This window comes from Chaetodon trifascialis, chromosome 11 (assembly GCF_039877785.1).
Source record: "Chaetodon trifascialis isolate fChaTrf1 chromosome 11, fChaTrf1.hap1, whole genome shotgun sequence".
In the NCBI taxonomy this organism is placed as follows: Eukaryota; Metazoa; Chordata; class Actinopteri; order Chaetodontiformes; family Chaetodontidae; genus Chaetodon; species Chaetodon trifascialis.
In genome coordinates this window covers 7,356,430-7,379,187 of record NC_092066.1, presented here as the reverse complement: position 1 = coordinate 7,379,187, position 22,758 = coordinate 7,356,430, and the positions used below count along the sequence as shown (strand labels likewise).

The 22,758-nt window shown below is 42.1% G+C and overlaps 1 protein-coding gene across 12 annotated transcripts in view; it reads right to left on the bottom strand.

Annotated features, from left to right (window-relative positions):
* The window catches only part of LOC139338632 (receptor-type tyrosine-protein phosphatase F), a 162,684-nt gene that overhangs the window by 116,597 nt on the left and 23,329 nt on the right, over nt 1-22,758 (bottom strand). Inside the window, exon 1 of one of the 12 annotated variants that reach the window (XM_070973820.1) lies at nt 5,654-6,754. The exons of the other annotated variants lie outside the window; for them this stretch is intronic. The gene's annotated coding sequence lies outside the window, so the exon portion shown is untranslated. Of the gene's footprint in view, nt 1-5,653; nt 6,755-22,758 lie in introns of those variants that run through there. 12 annotated transcript variants of the gene reach the window in all.

Below are 22,758 nucleotides of genomic sequence, written 5' to 3'. Positions count from 1 at the left end.
TGAAAACAGAGATCTCACCAAATTCTTCCTGACATGTCATCTCTCTCTCTGACAATGATTAGACTGAACACCAGACCATTACACATACAGAAAGACACGCAGGGACAAGACTTGTCACTCACCCCACCAGATCCACCCTGACGCCTAAAGGGCCTCTGTCAGGTCCACAAATGAAAAGCCATCACAGCCAATGCTGCAGTCATGAAGCTGAAGTCATTCCATAGACTGGTTAAATGCTATCTTGCCAGGTCCTGTTAAACTTGGTCGAGCATGTTTGGGCTCAAGGCGTCAGTTTTGATTCCCAGGCTTAGTGCTTTGTTGATGCACCATCACAGGAGGTGGACAACCAACCAGGAAACAGAAATCATGGAGGGGGCATAGGTTAACACTCCCTAATTAAACTCTTGTGAGGACAGCAGCCTGCAATCTAGCAATGCTAGGTCACATTAACAGTCTATACAGTCTGCTGCAAGCCTGTGAAGACACATCTGAAGGAGTCAATTCCCTGCCATTGTGTCGAGTCACAGCAGTAGCACAGTGATCATTAGGATAACATTCAGGTCAAAAGGCCTATGAATGTGCTTTGACCATGGACTATGCGTAGGTTGCAAAATCAACTTCTTTGTCCACCAGCCAAACAGCTATTGAATGTTCCAATTTTACCATCCACTCCACAGATTACCGTTGTTTTTTTTTGACTGGTGACTGAAGCGACTCTACCAGCCACTTGCATATTTTATTTGGCTGGTGGCTGGTGCTAATTTTGTGTCCTGTCTGCATGGAAACTCTGTGTAAAGTACTACACCTTGGCAGGCATTCATAGCTCACCATCAGACCATTAAAACCACAAACCGCATGAGCTACTGAGCAGGGGGGGCTTTTTTTCATACATTGACCAACATGTGCAAAAATGTGCAGTGCGTTATTTACATCATACATAAAAGCAGATGGCCTTTCCAGCAAACTTAAGAGCATTTCCGTGGTTTAAACGTTACATCTTGGCACTTAAGTTGAGTTTCCAAGCATGAGATGCAAAGGGGCTTTCCTATGAGCTATAAAGAACTGGTTATCCCTCTATCGCCTCTTCCCTCAACCAGTCCTCTTGTCTGACTGTCAGCCTAGGCAGCCAAGGCTCCCATGTTTACTAATGTAGAAGCAACCCCTTTATCAGGGAAGAGATTTGTAGGGAAGAGGCAGGGGATTAGCCATCAAATTACCAGGCAGACAGCATCCCTGCTCCAGGGTTGTGAAGCGGTAATCTCTGAGGCTGAAGGGGGAGATCCAGATAAAGGTTTGGGATTGGTGCTGAGGAACTACAAACTCCAAACTGTAAGTAAAATATGAAAGTTTCAGGGGAGCTATTTTTTTTCCCAAGCAATTTCCCCCTTCCCTTACTTGTGGCAACTACTTTTAAAGGACCACATCAGGTCATATGGTTTGTCCCATGTTGCTGGGCTATGCGGTATCATTACATACACTGACACCCCAACTGTGCAAGACTTTTGATAGGTGAAAGCACTCAAACAGGAATGCTGTAGCTAGGCAGGGCTAGTGGAATTAGATTTCAGTGGCCTTGCCCGTGCTTCTTCCATTGTCACCCCTCTGCCCTCCCTTAAACAAGCAGCACTCTCCTCAGAGAATACCCCCTGGACACAGGAATGTTTCATCAACGCCTCAGCCCCGAGGATCCTTACAGGGCCACAGTGGGCCAACAGGCGGTACACAGGCAGGCTATAAATAAGTCAGGCATTATAATGAACCAAATGAATCTCCATCCATCTTCCCAAAACAAGCCATGGACCTCAGAGTTCTGCAGGAAGAAGAGTTATTGCCTGTGTTTTGCGGACAAAAATGCTGAAAACGTCCCACTGAAAGATATGCGACACACGAGCCATTCTCGACACTCATATGATCGCGTCAAAGTCTGTGTTTGGGTAGCCGAGACTGAGGAGACTTTTCATTCCATTATATGATATCTTATTGATAGTGAGGGGCCAGTTCTACTTGCAGCTATTTGAGATCAGCAGCAGCGGACTGTTGAAAAAGAAGTCATAACTTTGGAGGAAGTGACAGGAGGGCTGATAAAGTAATCAAGTAGAATGTCGAGTCTAAGCCAAGCATTTGAAGAAATTGGGCCCTGAGCAAACAAGGGGTGGGGGGGTGGAGGCAGAGGGATAAATCAGCCACATGACTGTACTCCCAGAACCAAGCACCAAATAAATCAAGCCTACATTCAATTTTATTTGCTTTACTGCAGTTTAGCATCACAGTTATCCCCTCGTACTCAAGACCAAGGTAAAGCTGTGACCTTTAATTCTGTTTAATAGCAGTCCACAAGCAACCGATCTGACCTTGGTTCTCTGCAGAAAAGACAATTTTAAATATAAGCTATTAGGAGCATTTCATACAGTAATTCAGTGATACAACACCAAGGAAATGAACAGTATCACACAACAGAACAGCAACAGTAATCCCCGGTCTTCTCCTATTTTCAGAAAATAGCATAATACATTGCAAAATGTATATATTTGCCATGGCCGCTGTATGTCTCCAACCTACCCTGCTGCACATTTCACATACAAAAGCATAAGCGTCGGCCTTGTCATACATACAAAGTACAAAAAAAATCCAGCTGCCCCTGAAAATGTAGGCTGTTTCAATCAATGCGGAGGCGTAATGGGATGATGTGGAATCGAAATGAGTTTTGTGCAAGGAGGGAAATGTCCTCTCTGACAAAGCGGATTTGTGTTCCCATTGAGAAACCCATGGTTGTAATGCATAGAGTTAAGGTTGAAATGAAAAGGTGCAAGGCTGCGAGCACCAAACAGACCTCTGGTGGATGGCGATAAGTGGGCACAAATGTTGACAGATGCATATGAAACGCAGAGTAGAACGTAGTATAGTGTACAAAGAGAACAGAGACGGACTGAAGGTAACAAAAGAGCTGAACATGATCCAATCCTGAGCGCTATCATCCACTTGTTTTCAATTCACTTTAAAGAGACAGTAACCTAAAGCTTCACTGCCACACATGCAGTGATCTTCTTACAGGGCGATTTTTATTCATCACTGATTGGCAACAAAAATAACATCACCTTCTCTAAAATAAACCTGCCTGTTTATTTGGATGTGATCTCATGTCAAAACCTTAGCGTGTGTTTAGCAAGCCTGTGTAGATGTCAAAGCATAGACAGGCCTAGTTCAATCAAACGAGCTCTCTGCTTGGGGCAGCTGAGGAAAAGAGTTCTTGTCAAAACACTGGTGAATTTGGTGATAAAGAAGCCCTTTTTTCTAAAACTTCTCCTCAGCACCTGTCACAGTGAATGAGCGACTGTCTGCAAGAAAGAAGTGTCACAACTGAGACCAAAAAGTGACGATCAACACAGCAAACACATCACAGGAGCGGTGGCCGCTGATTGACACCGCGCATTACGCAAGACATATCTTGCACACTCACCGCTGGCTGCGTAAACATCTTACTCCGTACAGATCAGGGGATTGACAATTAGGCCTTGTCATCATAAAACAACTGCTCATGACCTTGTCACCATCCGGCAACACTTCCTGACACGAAAACAAATGAGAAACTTTCCTCAGCTGGCATTTCCAAGTCTGAGACCGGTGATTCTACATTTCAGCTGCAGCACCAAAGATTTGACCTGATAAAAGCTGCTAGATGTTCTATCTACCGACAGCATGTGTCATAAACAAAGGTCTGCCGATTGATCTGTGATTGTAAGCAACCTCTTTCATGTGCCAACTGGGACTAGAGTAACGAAGCAGATCCATCATGCGATAACAGGCCATTACACATCATCCAATTCATGGATGATGAGAAATCAAGTTCTATGGAAAAATCCATATGCTCAGCCCATAATTACTTTTGAGGAATCCAATGGGGAGAGACATTGAGTGATTGAGTGTTCCAAACAGAGTAATGTATTCAAAGACAGACGGCAGCTAAGGGAGGCATTTAAGTGCAGGATATTTTGCGTGTTTGGTCAGGAAATCTAATAAGGAGCAGTGGTATACAAATGATCATAGCTACTTCCTCAGGTCACTTCCTACATGTTTCTCCGATGCATCACTGGTAACACAGTGAGTGAATTAAGTTGTAAAAGTGGAATGAAGGGTCAGTGGTGGCATGGCGGAGGTGAAGGAGGACGACCCACAGGTCATCCGGCGTGGACGGGAGTTGGCTTTGTTTGAACAAATGACCAGGGCTGACAGTTTTTGTCTTGTTTGTTTATGCTACTGAGACCTTTTTACAAGTGTCTGTCTTGAGTTTTGCCTCAAGGTCATTTTTTAATCAAGCCTGGGTTACCACTCAAGTCAAGACTAACAGGGATGAGTTGTACACAGAGGGTTGTACTCCTGAATCATTAACAAACAAGAGAAAAATAAACTATAAATAATAAAAAGCAAGCTTGGCTTTGGTACGACGACGAAAGAAAACACTGCAGTGAGTCAGACCGATGGGAAGTCTAGCTGTTTCAAAGGCCAAAGAAAACGAGACAGACATGTTGTCTTCACTTTTTTCTTTGAAAGCTTAAGCCTGCGTTAATGCAAAAGAGCAAGTTGCAAAAAGGGCATTTTCCCACTGACACCAGCTCCTTCTATTGAGCAACAAACTTATTGTGCAAAAACTGCCACATTTATTGTGACCAAGAACAAGATGAACTCAGTCCAAAAGTTTCTCATACAGGCGTATGAAAGTTTTATGTTGTAATAAAAAAAGAAACAAAAGATTTAAGGCGTAATTACAGCTGAAGGGAACATTTAGAGCTGCTTATTCTTTGTTGAAATGAAGACACAAAGGTACAAAAGGTTTTCATGTGTCTTTAATCAGTCTTTCCCAAAAATGTCTTTCAACTAAGATATAGCTGATAATCACAGTAAGAGCAAAGCTTAAACCCTCTAAATCACACTAAGACGCACGCATTACAGGTTATACTTTAATGAAAGCCAAGCCCAAACATTTTCCAAAAATTATAATTTGTGACTTCCAAAAGTTCTCCTCTAAAATTATCTGGGATTTCAAAGCCTTCCAGTGGCTCCTTCTAACTGGAATTCTTGTCGCTGAAACTTAACCCTCCAGATTGCCCAGGGAGATAAAGACAACTGGAAAAACAGGTTGTTTGGCCTCAGTGTAGGCCTAATGCAGTAGAACGGCAGGGTGCCTCACCTTAGCAGCGGTAGCTAGGGGACATTCTATGGCCCTTCTATTCAAAGTCCTCTGAATACGTAGGGGAGGGCTTGCACCAGACAGGGCAATTTGCCAGAGAGCCAGCCAATAGAGCTAAGCCAAGACGAGGTTAAACTATTGTTTTGGCTTAACAAGCAAGAGTGAGCAAGGACAAAAGAAACGGGGACAAAAGAATAGTAAGAAAATACCTGACCATTGAAGTGTAACACATCAACTTATTTTGTTACTTTTATCATAAGACGCAACTTGTAAAAGGTATAAAGCAAGATGAAAAATAACATCCTGCCACACGGGTATACAGACGAATAAAGTTCAGAGTCTCAGACAGCCCGGCCACTTTAAAAAAAACTGTGCCTCGTGTGTTTTTAAGAAGTCATAACTTCTGTTTTCATCACTGACAACGTTTGACTTTTCTTAACTTAATTACGTGGTCCAAAATTCACTTACCCATGCATGTCAGTTAGGTCCACTTAGAATTAATTTCTGTTTATTCCTTATTCCTTCCTTCCAGAGAGAGAGTATCCAAAACCCTTGAAAAGAAAATCCAGCAGTATCCACAAAAGATTATCCCTGAATGATGTCTTATGAAAAGGTGTGCGTGAGCAAGCAGTCTCCAACTCCTGCTCAGTTATTCCGTTCGCGGCGTTTCATGAAACCAGAAGAACTGTCTTTTTGGCTCTCCGGCAATACGTTTCCAGCTGTGGCTACAGAGCAATGTGGCTTGGGGAGAGATCCTTCTGAGGCAGAGCTTGTTCACACACTGAGCGGGTGTTCAGGGACTGCCTGGGAGAAGCCAAACCCACCATGTGATGTCACTGGTGTCAAATTTCAATGTGAAGAGGGAGGAGGCTGCGGGGCCTTACCTTTTTGAACCTCGACCAATGACAATCAATTTTGCAGTGCACCTGCATGCAGAAAAAAAAAGGCTTGAGGTAGGAGTACACGTGATGTTGTGTATTCCTGCAGCTTAGAGACTCCATTATTGCTTCTCTATTGAACACCTTCCAGGGAGAGAATGTGAGGCTGCAGCTGCAGGCTCATTCTGAGGTGGACTGAAAAAAGCAGGCTAGCTGGCATGTCCGACATCCAGAATTCTACATTTGAATGAAAGTCCTGCATGTATTTCAAAATCAATTAGGGGTTAACAAAGTGTGACCTTGAAACAAACAAGCATTCTCAGGGGACTGTGCCAATATAACATGTCCAGTAACATATTTTGTGGATAATGAATTGGTTTCAGAAAGTAATTTGGCTCTCTATCCCTTGCTTAAAAAAAAGAAGAAGAAGAAAGAAAATAAATATGCAAAATCCTCATTCTTAAATCAGCAAAGCTTTGAATATATACACACACACACAACTCCCCAACACACTGGTTCTCACTCCCTCCGGTCAAACTCTGCTAGCCATGGAGCTAATCATCCACAACAGATGTTCAGAAATGTTCAGTTGGATTTATGACAGAGCTCAGAGGAACAGCCAAGTCAGCCTCTGGTGCTGTTTTTCTCTTCCGTCCTACAAGGACAAGGGATTGCACTGAGAGAGGATGTCAGCACAACCATTCTCTTCCCCCAAAAATTCCCTCGCTCTCTGAGATTCACCATCCGAGACGACAGCGCCTTAATAGATCACAGAGCCTCGGGACCTTGGGGAGAGGTTTGCTCATTTATCCCAATAATACTGTGTGGACTGTAACTTGACTCATCCAGCAATGCTTCAACAATGTTTCGCCCTCGACGTAATGATGTTTTTTTTATATATATATCTCAGTGGCACTGCTGACGCTGCAAGCCATGACCCGGTCCGAGACAAATGTTTTTAGATGAAGCCATATATAATACTGTGTTGCATTAACAATTAAATTATACATTACAAAATACATCATAATATGTTAGTACTTTCTGAAAGGGAAAATAAACTAAGAATTACAATAGCGTTGGCTGGTGAATTCCTATTAATCTAAACAGGGCAGCACTTCTGATACAGTACAACACACAACAAAAGATATTCAGAGCTAGGTTCTTAAAAGCATGTATGAGGGTTTACACTAAAAGCAGCAATGTTGAATGTCTTCTAGGCTTAAACTCTGCTGAAGGAAATGGCAAACAGCAATGTGTTCTACATTTCTCTTTGTTGCTAACAATGGGAGACAGTCTGATTTTACTGGAGGCTGCAGATCTGTGCACACAACCGACTTTTCAGCAAGAAAAAGAATTGTTTTATCTTCAACTTTCCTTGTAGTTTAGAACTGGGATGTGGGTCATCTGATTAAAAAGTAATTCAATTTGTACAGCCTGACTTAAGCGTCTTTCACATGCTGTTCCCGGTAAATTCCTGGGATGAGCTGCGAGGCATCACTGGTGATTTTTACTTTTCAGACAGGCAGCACCATTCAGAAACATTTCTGTCCTTGATACCACGATAAAGCTGGAATAGATGGTACAATGGACAGACCAGCAAGTGGCGGTAATGCAACACTTGTGGATGCCAACTGCCATCAGAAGACAACAAAGCTGGGGCAAGGCCAGATGTACGTGTACGCCGCAGAAGATGTCTCTTCATGTAAGATACCAACAAAAAGCATTGGTATTTGACAACCTGGAGTTACAGCAAAGATGCTAAAAAGTTAGTTTTATAAAAGTTACCTACTGAACCTTCATTCCTTTACTTGTTTGTCCCTGTTAATTCTTTCATTCACAGCACAGTCTCAGTGCAATTTTACTCGGTCTTGAGGTGGAGAAATTGGTTGTATAGATTTCCCAGAGTATCCATCCCTGCTCCCATTCACACATGACTCCATGCAGGAAACGTCCCTGAACATCTCAGGGATCGACTGCATGTGTGAACTGGGCTGTACGAATATTCTCTAGCTGTCTGTGCAGCAATAATCTTACTAATTAAAATCGGATCACAAACATCGAACAAGGACAAAAACTCCCTCAAATTTACATCACAACTATGTGCAAGAAGGAGAGCAACCAATCTGGACTTTTTGGAAACCTCTCATTCCTTACAAATTCATGAGAGTTTGAAGGAACCTTCTGGAGAATAATTATTACACCCACACACCCCTGAGGAGAGGAGGAGAAGTATTTTTGTGGGTGTAAAGACTCTGCCAACTCAAAAGTCACATTCATCTGAGATCAAATCGCTGAACAGCTCACAGTGGTAAAAGGTAGAAGTAAAGATTAGATTGGCTGCTAGTCTTAACCGCAGAGTGGGAGAGAAAATTAATTGTGAGCTACGGTAATGTAGTGTTGTGTGTCAGCTGCATAACATGGGCCATTTCATCTAGGGTGTAATCTCATTTTAGCGCAATGTAAAACTCAAAACACAGATGGACTACAGCAGTAACCGTCTATGCGAGATTAAAACTGGGGCCTCGAGTGAGGTTCTGTGGCTCAGGCAGTTTTAGGACTTATCTTTTGCCCCACCCCCCAAGATCTTGAATAGAGTTGGAAACACCCCCTACCAAGTCTGAGAATTTATAACATTGTGACAACCACCCATCCCCCGCTCATTTCATTGAGTGGAAAAAAAAGGTTGACAACCTCTTCAGTCTGAAGAAGCCAGCCCCTCCCTGACTCGCACCAGTCTGCTAACAGCACCCTGCGAAGAGATTTTAGGGAAAGCTTGATTTTATGAAATCAATGTTTTTGTTTGTCTTTTCCTGGCTTTTCCAGCTTTATTTTGTGAGTTATTGCATGTACTAAATCTGCTGTGCAGCTCTGGGGTTATTGGGGAAGAACACCTGGATCAAGCCTGACACCTCAGCTCCTCAGTGGCAGCAACAGCCATCATTGATGGGAAACTGTGCTGGCTGCCGCAGGATGGGATGAATCACATCAGCCCTGGGCTTTATCAATATTACTGTCTGTCCAATGTAACAAGTCTGCCAAAACATTTTAACAAGGTTCAGCTTCGAGGTAAGAAAATCACTTTCTTGGTCTAAGGTCAGAAGAGTACTGAGACTGAATACCTGATGTCTATCATAACGAGAAAATACTGTACTTACTGCATTTTGAAACACTGCAGCGTATAATTACCTAAAACCACATTAACATATTATCAACTACCATCTAAAGCAAAACATTCTGAAAATGGAAATACACAACAGATGTGCTTTATCTCCCCATTCAGAGGGGTCACTGATAAGCTCAATTCTGGCTGCATGCCAGTGAAAAAATGCTGACCTGTGTCGTAAACACTGAACTGTGAAAGTCAGCGTGCTGCTGCTGATGGGCTCTTAAGACTAGCACTATGTCATCACGTCCAAAAGCACAGCTGGGCAACACCTGTTAGCTTAGAATTCCCAGCCCAATTCACAATTTACTGAGGCTTGGCTACTGACGTCTGTTTGTTAGCTAATTCACCTCCAGATTGCAGTCCTGATGGTATCTATGTCACATACATGGATCATATTATTACTTGCAAACAAGAGTTAAGGTTACTTGCAAATTATCAATGTGACATTTAACCTCAGCCTGTGATCTAGGACAAGATAAGTCACATGGATAACTTCAGCTACACAGGAAGCATGTGGAAGCTATACATGTGATTACATCTAATTATGTATCATTTTCTTCACATTATGTTTATCATACATCAGTTAAGATAAGCAGCATTTGCAGAGTGGGCACTTAAGTACAAAACTGTTATCTTTACCATGCAAAGTTCTGTATCTCTGAGGCACACAAAAATGAATGAAAATGTCCAACATCGTGGAGCATCACACTTTTGCTCAACAGTCCAAACACCAAGGGCACAAGTCTGGCCCTGAATTTTTCTCAGGACTGTCTGCAGATAACGCTGGCTCCAGTGCTGAGAGGGGAGGTGATGGCACATGGCGACAGGAGGTGTGAAAAAGACAAGGACAGCGGGAAACAAGAGCACATAAAAACACAGATAAGATTGGCCCCGCCGTGTTGACCGACCTTCAGTGAGTGCCTGCGTCTATACGTGCCTGTGCAGACGTGTCTATGTGTGTAAAGCATGTGAATTTGTGCATGTGCGCCCTGGCCTGTGCGGCGTCGTGTCTACGGAGGTGGGTGTGTCTGCAGGCTTATATTGACTTATTACCTACAGACGGAATGAGAGTACGGAAAAAAGAAATAAGACTAAGACAAGACCAGTGGAACTGATGGAGGAAGGCACTTATTTTCCTGCTACTCGTTGAAAACCGAAAACAACGACCGCTCTCCATTACACTCTGCTGCTGACAACTGGCGGGGCACGCTCTCTAAGGAGAACAGCAGAGCGTGCCACCGAATGCATGAGACAAATCATTTTTATCTGGGACCCTGGCGGGTATTGACAAACCGGGGGTGCATTTAGATAGCCCAATTAAAATGGGGAAATGAAGCGACATTGAGGCACTTTACAGCACTGTGCCCCCTCTCCACCCTCTGGCCCCCTGCGCTCCCTGAACCTCTCCGGAGACTGACTTCCTTGCATTCTGCTCTCAGTGAGGGGTACGGGGGTGGCAATGAAAACAAAGAGGCGGGTGGCTCAGAAATGTCGCTTTGAGGTGAAATATGCAATACGGCGGGAGGTTATGTTTGTGAGAGGCGAGAGTGAGCCCAAGTGACGTAGCATCATTTTTAGTGTTTCATCTTGCATATGTAATTTTCGCACAGTCCTCTGGGGGAGTAACAGTCGCTGCTCTGGCGCTGAGGAGATCGCCTGTGGGTGGCAAGGCGTACAGCAGGGTCAAAAACAGCATGCAAGACAAGGGGCACAATGCAACTCTGTGCAACTTCAAAGGGTAAGTTGGCAATCAATGATATGGATGTTGGCTCCATTTATCCAAACGTGTCTTAGCGGGTGACCTTCAATGTCATCTGCTAGTCTCTAAAGCCTGCTCAGTTCAATTCACTTCGTTTCTCACCTGAATATGTCTCCCTCCTGGTCTAATTTTCAGACCTCTATTTGTCTTTTTGATCGATGATCATTCCACTGAGATTACTGTCAGGTGTACTTTTGGAACAGGCGGCCACCTCAGCACTGATACGCAACAAAACTCTAATTCATCAATTTCCTTCAAGTATGCTAAAAGGATACGAAAGGATGTTGGAAGACGTCTCGCCTTTGTGTAGAGGGAGAGAGTGAAAGCAAAAGCAGCTTAGTTAGTTCTCCAATCAAGGGAAAGATGGTGTGGAGAAAGAGCAATGCTGTGCTGTGCTATGCAGTGCTGTGCTGTGCTATGCTGTGACCAGCTGTTCAGCAGTATTACATTTCACAGGCTACTGTCAACAGATCTGCAAAGATGCAAGCTGTTTCTACAATGCACTGTGTTTTTTGCGATGTTATTGTCAGTGGGGAAACTGATATCTCGGCTTCTTTTCTGATATATTTCTCCCTGAATGTCTTCAAACCTTGTCTTTGTCTCACGTTAGAAATTGCCTGCTACAAAACACTGTCATTTACATTTGTCCATTCATCTTAAGTGAAGAAGGAATATCACCATCCAAGCAAAAATTGTACAGAGATTAACGGCACCACGCAAAGTCCTTTTTGAAGTGCGTTTTTCCTCTAAATTGGAAATTGCCATTGAGATGAAGGCTTAAATCAGTGCAGATATGGCTTAGAAACCAGCATCAAATGTATAAAAGAATAGGTCGAGGATAGAATCCAAACAGGGGCCAGTGCTTTCTGCACTATCTTGGATGGAGTAAGCTCAGCGTACTGAGGCGATTTTGATACATCTGAAAAACTTTCAGTGAGAGGTTCCTAATAAAAGCCCCACAGAGTAGTCTCTCCCAACCTGAGGAGGCTATACTTTGTCTCTGACAAGACAGCCTTCCAGATGCTCTCCCTCAATATATTTCTGCCTCACGCAGAGGATAAGGTGCGAGCACTCATGAAGATAAGTCGCCTGACTGCTGCAGTGAAAAGTGTCAGCTGGTTTTCAAATACACTCCAAGCTTCCTGTATGTTCAATGTCCATATGTTCGACAAAACACATGCGATTCTGTGTGGTGCCTCTCATGTTTCTCTGGACTCCACAGACCTAACTGATGGTGTCCAAATAAAGCATTTTATCAGTCTAATAATTTCCCATCGGCATACAGGGAAAAACAAGTCGGACACAAAGGATGAATTCAAAAACACAAATCAACTTCAGCATTGCTAATAGCTCTCATTAGGAAATCTCCCCAAGCTCTGCACCACAGTGCATCACTGTGCTGAAATCAAAAGGACGGGGATATGAAATTATTCCCTCTATTGGAGAAGGCTGCTTCCACTGCTAAAAGGAAATAAACCACAAATTACGACTTAGCCGCTTGCATGGAAAACTGATAATGGCCTCAGCACTTATGGCTTGAGCTGTGTAAATATATATATATCAATGTTACATGATAATGCTAACATGTTGCATCTCAAAAATATATGTACGTACATATACATGATATCACAACATGAAATTAATGTGTAGGCTGTATCACATCTTTTGCTTCCCCCATATAGTCACTAAATGTTAATATAACCAATAGACTTTGAGACTTTGGAAGTATGAGCTGAGCTGCAGTAAAACAGTTTTTAACGTTTCACACTGATACATTTATTTAATTTCAGCAGCATCAGCATCAGTTACGTGCTTCCAAATGTGTGGAACAAGCCTAAAAATATGCTGCACATAAAAATTCCCCCGTTTGTCCCAAACACAGACGTGCACATGCACGAACACACACCCCATTTCAACAGATGAAAAGCCTGCCAAATAAAAGAGTAATCCATCACTCATGCCATTTTGCATTTGCAGGGTCCTTCTCTTCAACAATGGCCTGACTCACAGCGAAAGATAAGGGCCCTCTGTTGACCAAAACAGTGAACACATCACAGCAAAAAGAAACTAACATCACAAGATGTTTTGTATGGAAATTACTGTTTAGTATCCAAGGTTAGAAGAAAAACATGATTAAAACAAAGAACTGAGAGTTTAAAGTGCCTTCTTATTGCGATCTTATAAATCCAAAGTCAATGGTTAAGACTGCATTCTCTGTAGTTAAGAGATATTAAATGACTAGCATTAGCTGATGATTTCCTGCAATTGGATTATATAGAGTTTTAGAAGACACCCAATAAATAAATAACTGACCGAAGCTAAACAGTAACCTCAGCCTGTCACACAGTTTTAAAGGAATTCTCAGTGCTTTTCTCTTCATTAACCATTCATAGCGGGGAGTAACAAATGGACTTCAACTGACTGACTAGAAAGCTAGCCCAAAATAATTAAGGAAATGAAATATTCAACATAAAACTTCCTATAATAGCATCAGTGCCTCATAAATTTATAGCGAAGAAATGAGTGGATTAATTTGAGTGCTAATGGAGAAGAAAGCCAGTCATTTCCCTTTCCTCCCATTCAACTTCATTTAGCCTTTTAAGTGTTACACCTTCTATTACTTATCTCTAGGATTTCTGGCACATGGCAGATCAGGCAAACTGAGTTCAGGGCATCGGTCTCTATCGTTGAAAAAGAAGACTATGTGGCTAAAAGAGCAAGCTAATAATGACAAAGGCCTGAGCTTAAGTGCTGCAGGGGCAAAGCACAATTTTTCAAACAGTCCAGAGCTCTCAGTGCCATTTTTACCTCTTGATGGTGAATGTGGAAGTGCTAAAGTGCAGTGCTCTTTGAGATGGGAACAAAAAGAAAAAAAAAAAAGAGAAAGGAATAAGAAAAAAGAAAGAAAACACTGTACCTCAGACACAGATACACCTGTGAAGACCTAGATTGTGGAAAATACCTGCACATCCCAGTCAACTGCAACCACCAAGCTCCATAAACGCATACCTATATAGCATATATAAAGGCTTCCATTTCTAAATGTGCCTGAGGCAATTCCACCTTCTAATATTCAATCGATTTTTCATCATTTCATTGGCGAATTTGTCACCGCATCAAAAAGCAGAGAAAGTGTTTCCACAGAGCGTCTTCCTTATATTTTTGCCTCCTCTTGCCTGGAGCTCGATGTCTACGCCTACGAAGACCTCTGGGAGTGTGACAGTCAAGTCGGGCCAACTGTCAGGTCGCTCTCAGACGCCAGCGAATCAGGTGACGGCAAAACCAAGCGCTGACTTCGAGGATGTGATCAGCAACACGAATCGGAAATGTAAAGAGCGAGCTAGCTCTTCTTTAGAAAGAAAGACTCCAAACCATGTTCACACAGCTTTTTTTTTTTTTTTTTTTAATTCTAGCTATTCTTTAACTTATTCTGCCTTTATTCTACCACTCATTTAATGCCAACTCCTGAGGACTAAAAGTGCACCACAAAAATAACATGTTAAGGGTTTTTCTTCATTATCTAAAGCTAAATATGTTGAATTTGTTCTTATCATGGGTGTTTGCACAGGGTGCGGCAAAGGGAAGAACATTCCTAGAGTTACTAAATTCCATTTAGGCTCCCAACTGTCTGACCCACTAGCATGGCATTGACAGGGCCACCATGTTAGTAAGACTGAAGCATCCCAAAACAACACTCACTTCCTACAGCGATCAAATATTTCAGGATGAGGTCAAAGCCATACTGCAGGTCACGCTGTGGGTATTGCTACCCAGTAAACGCAGCATGCCATCATGACCACAGAGCAGACTTTAAGAGGTGCTGCAGTACTTAAAGTTGGACCGTCAAAAAAAAAAAAAAAAAAAAAAGGTTTGGCCCCTGCTCATTCCACAAGTCGATCTCTCTGCTCTGAGCCATGCAGCTGATCCCATCGGACAGCCCCCGACTGAAGCGGTAGGTGAACCGTGATGTAATTTCCTCCAGCATCTCCTGATGCGTTTCGCCTGGTGTTCACCTACGAAGAGGCTCCCCGCTAGGAAAATGTTCAGATCACTTCTGATCTCTGTAATGAGTTTTGCCACTCCAGTTATATCTCTGACAATATTAGGAACAGCACTGCAGTGGACAAATGCCACCTCACTGTCACTATGTGTGAACGGCCAGCGTTACACTTGTCTTTTCAATGTGACCTTTGTGTTTAGATGTGGCGAAGGTGAAACATGTCTGACTGACTTACATGTGAATTCTGTGTATGGATCTATGATCACATCTGTCATTTTACGTGATATTCTTAATGCAAAAACTCTCATTTAATGAGAATACAAGCCAGGCCATGGCACAATGTTGATTTGTTTAAGAAAATGCAAGTGTAACTATGACAGCACAGTGCTGTCTGTAACATCTTACAGTATAACATCCACTGTGAAAGGTTTTCCCTTTAATCCACATTTAGGCTGTTAGGTTAACGCTTGAGGGGATCAGTGGGGAAAACAGCGCAATGCTTCAGGAAGAGCAGAACATTTTAAAAGTTTCTAAAGGTCCTCAAGTACATAATAACGTAATGCAAACAAATACAACATCCTTGCAGTAAATGCTATCATTGTGCTACATTGTCCTTACCCCGCAAACAAAAATAACATGAACATCCTTCAGTATGATGAAAAAACAAAACAGACTTAGAGCCTTGAATAGCACAAACTAAAACAGAACATTATAACTTTCACACAAATAGTATACATTTCAGGGCTATTGTATCAGATTCCATTACACCGTCCAGGTGTTTATGTTATTGTGTCCACCCCCTGTGAATTACTGTGGTGATAAAAACTTATTCTCTGGGAAAATAACCGCTCTGGAAACCCTACGCCTAATTTTCCTGGGGAGAGGTTTAGAAATTGTGTGACCAGATGGCCAATACTTGTGGGCAGACAAGCCATCGTGGCAGCAAAATATGTTCACTGCTGAATTAGACTAACCTTGTGTCCCTTAAGTGACGATGCAAATTAGTCTATATGTCACATATCCTAAACCAAATTCGCCTTTGAAATCAAGTAGCTTAACATTAACTAAGATCACAAGTGGGGGAATGAGAATAGTCTCTGGGGCAAAATGTGACTCAAGTTTCAGTAGAAGGTTGGTCAGCCACAACAAACCCCAGCAATTAAGGGTGTCACGTGAGTTTAATGCATTTATTTACAGACTGAACTTCTTTCCCCTTCAGTCTGCCATTTGACAGCATGCAGCATCAGCAGGTTGACTTCGGGGTGCTTAGAGCCTAGATTTGTGGATTTTCCTACGTGTACGTTTTTTATCATATATAGCTTAGTGACTTTAAAAAATCCACAGTCTCCTTTCTTAATATGCTGACAGACACAAATTCCTGGGCAAAATAACACACAGGCATCCATTTGCAAGTGCAAACAGACCAGTAAAATCCAATCAATACGCATTATTGGCTCAGGGAGGGCCTAGATTTGCAAGAAAACCAAGATCCAGTCTAAGGGGAAATCCTTTGAACTCCTTGACTTGAAATGAAAGAACATTTCCTGTTAACTCCACTGCAGACCTTTTATTCATCATTTATGTCAAAACGAGACCACACTATAATTTCCAAATGTACAGCCTAAATGACATCAGCTTTCCACAGGCACAGCACCCCAGTTAAGATGAAAATAATCAGAGCAGACAAGAAATTACAAAAACATGCTGTGACCTTTCAAGTCTGAGGGGGAAACGCTGTGTATACATTTACAAAATGTGAAGGGAGAGTAAAAAAAACTCCCATCACAGAAATTGGAGTGTGACTAATGGGGAGTGAAAGAGCTGGTCTCTAACCTGAACTCCAAAATAATCTTGCTCGAGTCTCCATGGCCACTTTGGGGGAGCAGTGGGGGGTTTGACAAGGGGAATGGAGGACCACCTGCACACCCAGTGGAGCCAGCTCTGTACTGGCACCACCATTTGTTACGCTCTGGATTCCCATTACTTCAGAGCTAGGTTGGCTGGGAAATCCATCTCCTGGTGTCAGGTTTATCAAACTTGTATGCAAACTATAACGGAGGAAAGGGGGTAAAGGATCACAGTCATGCAAGGAGGCTATGGAGGACAGAGATATCTTCATTTACCAGGAATCAAATCCTGCGTATCAAAGTACGCAGACTCAACTCAACTAGATCATGCTCTTCCAATGCTACCTTATAATATTAACTATCATAACATAATTTAAGGATATCGTGAAGCCTAAGAAACAGGTCTCCACATTGAAATTATAAGTAGCAGCATCATATGCATACAAACCAGCCACACCAAGCTTAGTGTCAAGCCTAAATTTAATGGGCACTTGACACACACTGAAAGCTGCTAACAGGGGTATTATATTCTGTATATTAGAGGGCAGCATGAGCCAAACCTGCTCTGAATGCCAGCTGGGAAAGTCTGCAGTGAGGAGAGAGGCCTTTAACCCTCCACAGTTTCATCTAAGCTGATCTCTGGTCAGCAGTGAAAAACTAAAATTATAGGCCCTGATGCTACTGTATCAGCAGCAAAACAGACCTAATTAAGGTGATTCAATAGCAGTCAAATGAGAATATTATATTCTGTTTCCTCATCAGTGTGGTGGTAATGCATCATCAGCAGGTCCCATGAATAAGAAATCTTTTAATTCATCACGGAAACATTCGCTGGTTCAAGCTTCTCAAATGCCAACATTGTGACACACCTCTCATCTATATCATTGTGAATTGACTGTCTTTGGGTTTTGGACAAAAGAATAAGTGTGACGATGCTACTTTAGATATTGGGAATTTGTTTTGAACTACTGTCTGGCATTTTATAGACTAAACAATGAATCAAGAAATAATGAAAAAAAATGACTGACAGTTTAATTGATGGTGAAAATGTTAGTTGCAGCCTTAAAATTTGAACAAACCTAAAAAGATTTTCATCTTCACCTACAGTAGTGAGTGAGTAGTTAAAGCCTTGTGTTGAAAGAATGATCCCAACCAAGCCAAAAGTAGAGATAAGCATATTGTAAAATAAAAGAGAAAGGAGCACCGGTATCAGATTTGTACTTGACAAAAAATGTACTTGTACCTGATTTTAAGTGTCAGAATTGGCATCAGGATCCAGGTGTAACACTCGACATTGGTGAGAAAGCATGTAAAGGCCTGGTGAATCTTTATTGGGTTCAAAAAGGTTAGGAAAGAGGGGCTACGGAGGTTTTCCTACTTACAGACCGACATCCCTGAGGCGTATCCTTTCTACATGGTTCTCTGCATCAACAATACAGACTGACATGCACAAGATACTCTCAAGGAGAGCCAGTTAGTTTGCGTCACCAGAGTGCTTGGCGTGAAAAATCCAAATGAAAACTGACAAGCCTCGTGATAGTCCATACATCCTCATGAACAGGATACATCCTCGTCTACGAAAGAAGCCCCCCCACGCCGAAAGATTCAAAAATAGTTCAGAGTTAATTGAAGGTTCTTTGTAAAATCTGAGAAAAAATAAATAAATAAAAACTCATCAAGTGTCTGTGTGAACAGTGTAAATGGCTATGAAACACAGATCAGATGTACTGAGCATCTGGGAGCAGCACCACTGAGAACACAAACCAGCAAATGTCTGTCAGCAGTTGAAACAGACCTGGAAAAGCGTAGAAATTGTATTAGTTGCAATAATCTATAGCTCCCAGTGGGATTTTACTACAGAAGCATGGGAAAGAAAAGAATCTGTTACAAATGCACCCAACTGTACCAATAATCAAATCTGTGCGAGCTTTTTTTCCCCGACAAAGTCTGAGGCAAATCCTGACACGTAAGCAAATCTCCACAACAGGAAATCAAACGCTGATGTCAGTATGTCCAAAAACTGACTATGTAAACTGAGCAAGCCAGCTCAGATGCTTTAGTCTGACGAGCTGAAGACTGACTGCATCAAGATTCTGCTTGATTGGCAGCAATTCATGTTAATTTGAAAATCACTTAACATTAAAATGAAAATTATTTGGAGTCCGTTTGATTAATACAGAGTTGCTGAGGTCAGCTGTATTAAAAACATGCATTTGTGCAGATGATTTTTAACACAGCAAATTAAATAACTGCAGTAAGATGGGGAAATTGCCAATCACAGATTTGTCACCAATGTACAGCCAAAATATAAGATGGGATACATTAGGTCTGGAAAAAAAAGAAAGCATAAGAAGACAGAAAAAGTTACTCGTATGATTCATTTCTACAGCTTTGCTCTAAAGCTCCTAATTAGCTGAGACATTTTGCTTAGTGGCTTGGCATTTTAGCCACAGGGGGGCTGATACAGTAGATTGTATTGGACGTGCAAGCAGAAGGACACATCCTAAAAGGCTGATTCAGGGGTCTAAATCCTATGCTCTACTAAAATTGTATAAAACATTGCCAAACAACCAACAGCAGAGAACACAGCATCAGAATTCCAGGCTGGATGTGATGGCTGGAGTGTGCTTTTCTCCGTGCAAAGTCATGGGATTTTAGTGAGGGGTTGGAAAATAAGTGTCAAACTTAACAATACTAGGACACTGGCAATTTGCAGGAACAAGCAATTATCCTTTTTAAATTTCACGCAAGTCTATCCGACATAAACTTGTTATCACAGGAGCTATTCAACGGCAGCGAGGCCTAGATAGAGATGTTCATTAGCCTATTGCTGAGACAAACGCATTTGATGGATTAAACAGTCAAATATAACAAGATGCTTGAACTGCTGTCTTGGTTGTTAAGGGAGATCAAAGCGGGGCCTGAGGGTCCGGTAAGTATGAGGAGCAGGATTGGTTCAGCAGAGCTCCAAAAGAACAAGTGCTGGACCAAGGAGATACGACATCAGACGTGTGCGCTGCATTCCCTTAGGCCTGTTCTTTCAAAACTGTCAGCCTGCCTACCAAATGAGCTCCAAAGGAGGAGGGCACAAACCGTCTCTCAGAAAGCACTTCTAATCTAACAATAAGCATAAGCCTCATTTGGTAATGTGCTGTCTTAGTGAAGCCAGCTGAATATCAATTTGATTTTTTTTTAGATGCCACCCCCTTTAAAGTCTCATCCTACTCTGAAAGATGTGACACATTCCAGAGAAAAAACAACCAAAGATGCTACTATGGCCGCATTTCCAAAGAAGTTGGGACACTGTAAAATGTAAAAATGCTACGTGCTACAAAGTTTCAGGCAAAATGGAGAAGCAGTTTTTTTTAATCGTGCTGACACCGGACACATAACCTTCTCCGCCCCACGTGTGATAACAGGTACGCTTGGGTTTTATTTCCACAAAACACTAAAATTAAAAATGCATGCAGCAACAGCGAAATGCTTGTAGCGTAAAATGCTTTCACCGTGACATGTTGTGCTCGGGAGGAAACCCAAGGTTTTGAATTTCAAGCCAGGGAGACCAGCCACCACATATGGACATTAAATATATGGATGTGTGTGGCACTCACTCTGCTCTTGGAGTACTTTTCTCAGTGACACATACTATATTTGCTTGCTGATGGATTGCCTGTCCGCCTGCACTAGTGCACATACAGTAAGGAGACAGAAGTGCTGATGAAATGTTTTTTTGCTAAGCTTTCAGTCACATCATAACATCCAGGCCAAAGTTGTTTGTTTCCATGATTTTTCAGCCATTCAACAGTATCAAGTTAGTATTTCCTTCTAAGGTAGGTTTAACTGAATTAGGCCAAGCTGTGATTGTGTTTTCGTCTTCTCTGTTAAAAGACAGAATTTACTCAAAATGAAGCTTCGGCCGTGGAAAGCTCTTTTCTACTGGTAGAATCTCATAGTTTTATAGTGCCCTCTCAGAGTAAATACCATATTGGATTTGTGTGCTGAAACAAATGGTGGACCAACAGAAAATCGACAAACAGTGGCTCTGGTGATTATTGAGAAGGCATTTATCATGGAAAATCAACAAATATTCATTGCTTTCAGCTTCATAAATGTGACCATTTGTTGCCTTCATCTGTATGATGTCAAATGATTTTTTCAGCATATAACAATAAGAATAAATCATCAACCAATCAGTTAAGTCTATTGTAAAAATTCTTTTTAGATTAACTGACAATGAAATCAATGATAAATTGCAGCCCTACACTGGATTCTTGTACAACCTACTACTAAGAGGAATAAAGAAATAAGACACCAACAGCTTCCAACTTACAACTGACCTGATTTACTATTACATGCCACTTCACAGTCCACCTCTAAGTGCAGGCATTATGAAAAAGTATAAACAACTTGGCTTTCCAACATGGTGGATGATGCAACGTCCAGCTTGTTCTTTTTAAGTTCTTTCCCAGCCTTCCAATTAGTCATCCTCTCAGCAGTTGTAGTCTCAATAACACTTGAAATCAAAATTGAAGCCACACAGCACAGAAGTTTGAGTGGTGAGAACATCAGTTGAGGAGCTGGTATTGACCTGACACGCCAAATAATTCCCTTAATGTGTCAAAATCCATACAGGAATGCATGAAGATATGTCTGAGAAAAATGGCATCCAGTCCTGCATTGTTGCCATAGGAGGATGTATTACCACAGACCTTGTGCAAAGTGTGACCAATCAATTTAACTTCCTCCTGAAAAACAACACGGCGAGTGGGGAAAATCAGCATCTGCTGAGTCCCACCCTCTGTTACATCTGCGGACCACTCACAGCATACGATATCGTACAATGCTCGGTTCTTGGGGGAAGTAAGCTAGGGGAGCAAGAAAAGGGAGGAAACTGTGAGAAATGGAAGGAGAGGGAGGCTTTTGTCTCCACATTTCTCACGGTGGGTATCGGAAACAGCCATATGTTGTCCATCACAAGTGAAGGCCAGAGAATAGACTGCCCTATTTATCTAATGAAGAGGTCAAGGGGTGGGGGGTGGGAGGTAAGTGGGGCATAGCCAAGCCTGTCACAATGCCATACCCAAAGAACTCTTTCCAAAGGAGTCAGCTTACCCGTAGTAGCGTATAATAAATATGTGGAATAAATGTGCACGTCCCAATCATGAGTCAGAGGTTCAGAAAGGATGGGCAAAGTAACGTCAAGCAAATAAGCCCCCCAACCAGCCGCTGAGGCACACGACTCGTAATCTACGGCTAAAAGTGTTGATAAAGTGATGCCTATTCTACCATCTAAAGCTCATTTGTTGTCAGTTATTCTTACGTAAGAACGTGCTGCTTTCTCCATTTAAAACTGAATGCCTTTGTTGCAGGGGTGGAGCAGCGTTCACGGTGCATGCATCACTTTTGGGGTCATGGTTTGATACATTTTCAGCACAGCAGGAGAAGCAAATTAGAGAATATACTGCGTTTTATTATTCATGTTGAAAAAAGTACACATTAAATGGTGGTTCATTGACCATAAATTGGGCCAAAAAATGTGTCTATTAAGACCAGCATGGTGTATTTATAGTGCACTTAAATTAAAGCCAGCAGTGCAGTTTAAGCTTTGCATATTCAGTTCCACTATTTCTGCTCATACGCAGTCAAAGCTCATCTCATTTTCACGTTCTAAAGGGTTAAACAGCCCTCGAGGTCTATCCATTGGTGGAGAGAGCCGAGAGCGAGAGTGCTCGTTTATAAAGGACACAATGTGAAGGGACATCATAGCTTTGTTCAAGCCCCTCTGCAGTCGCAAACTCTTTAAGCTTCCAAATACGCAAACTAAGTCGGCAAGGAGTTTCTGTCCATCATTCTTTGTCCAGTGTCGCAGTAACTGGAAGTAGCTGGAAAACCATGAGATGAAGTGACATCCGACACTCTTCAA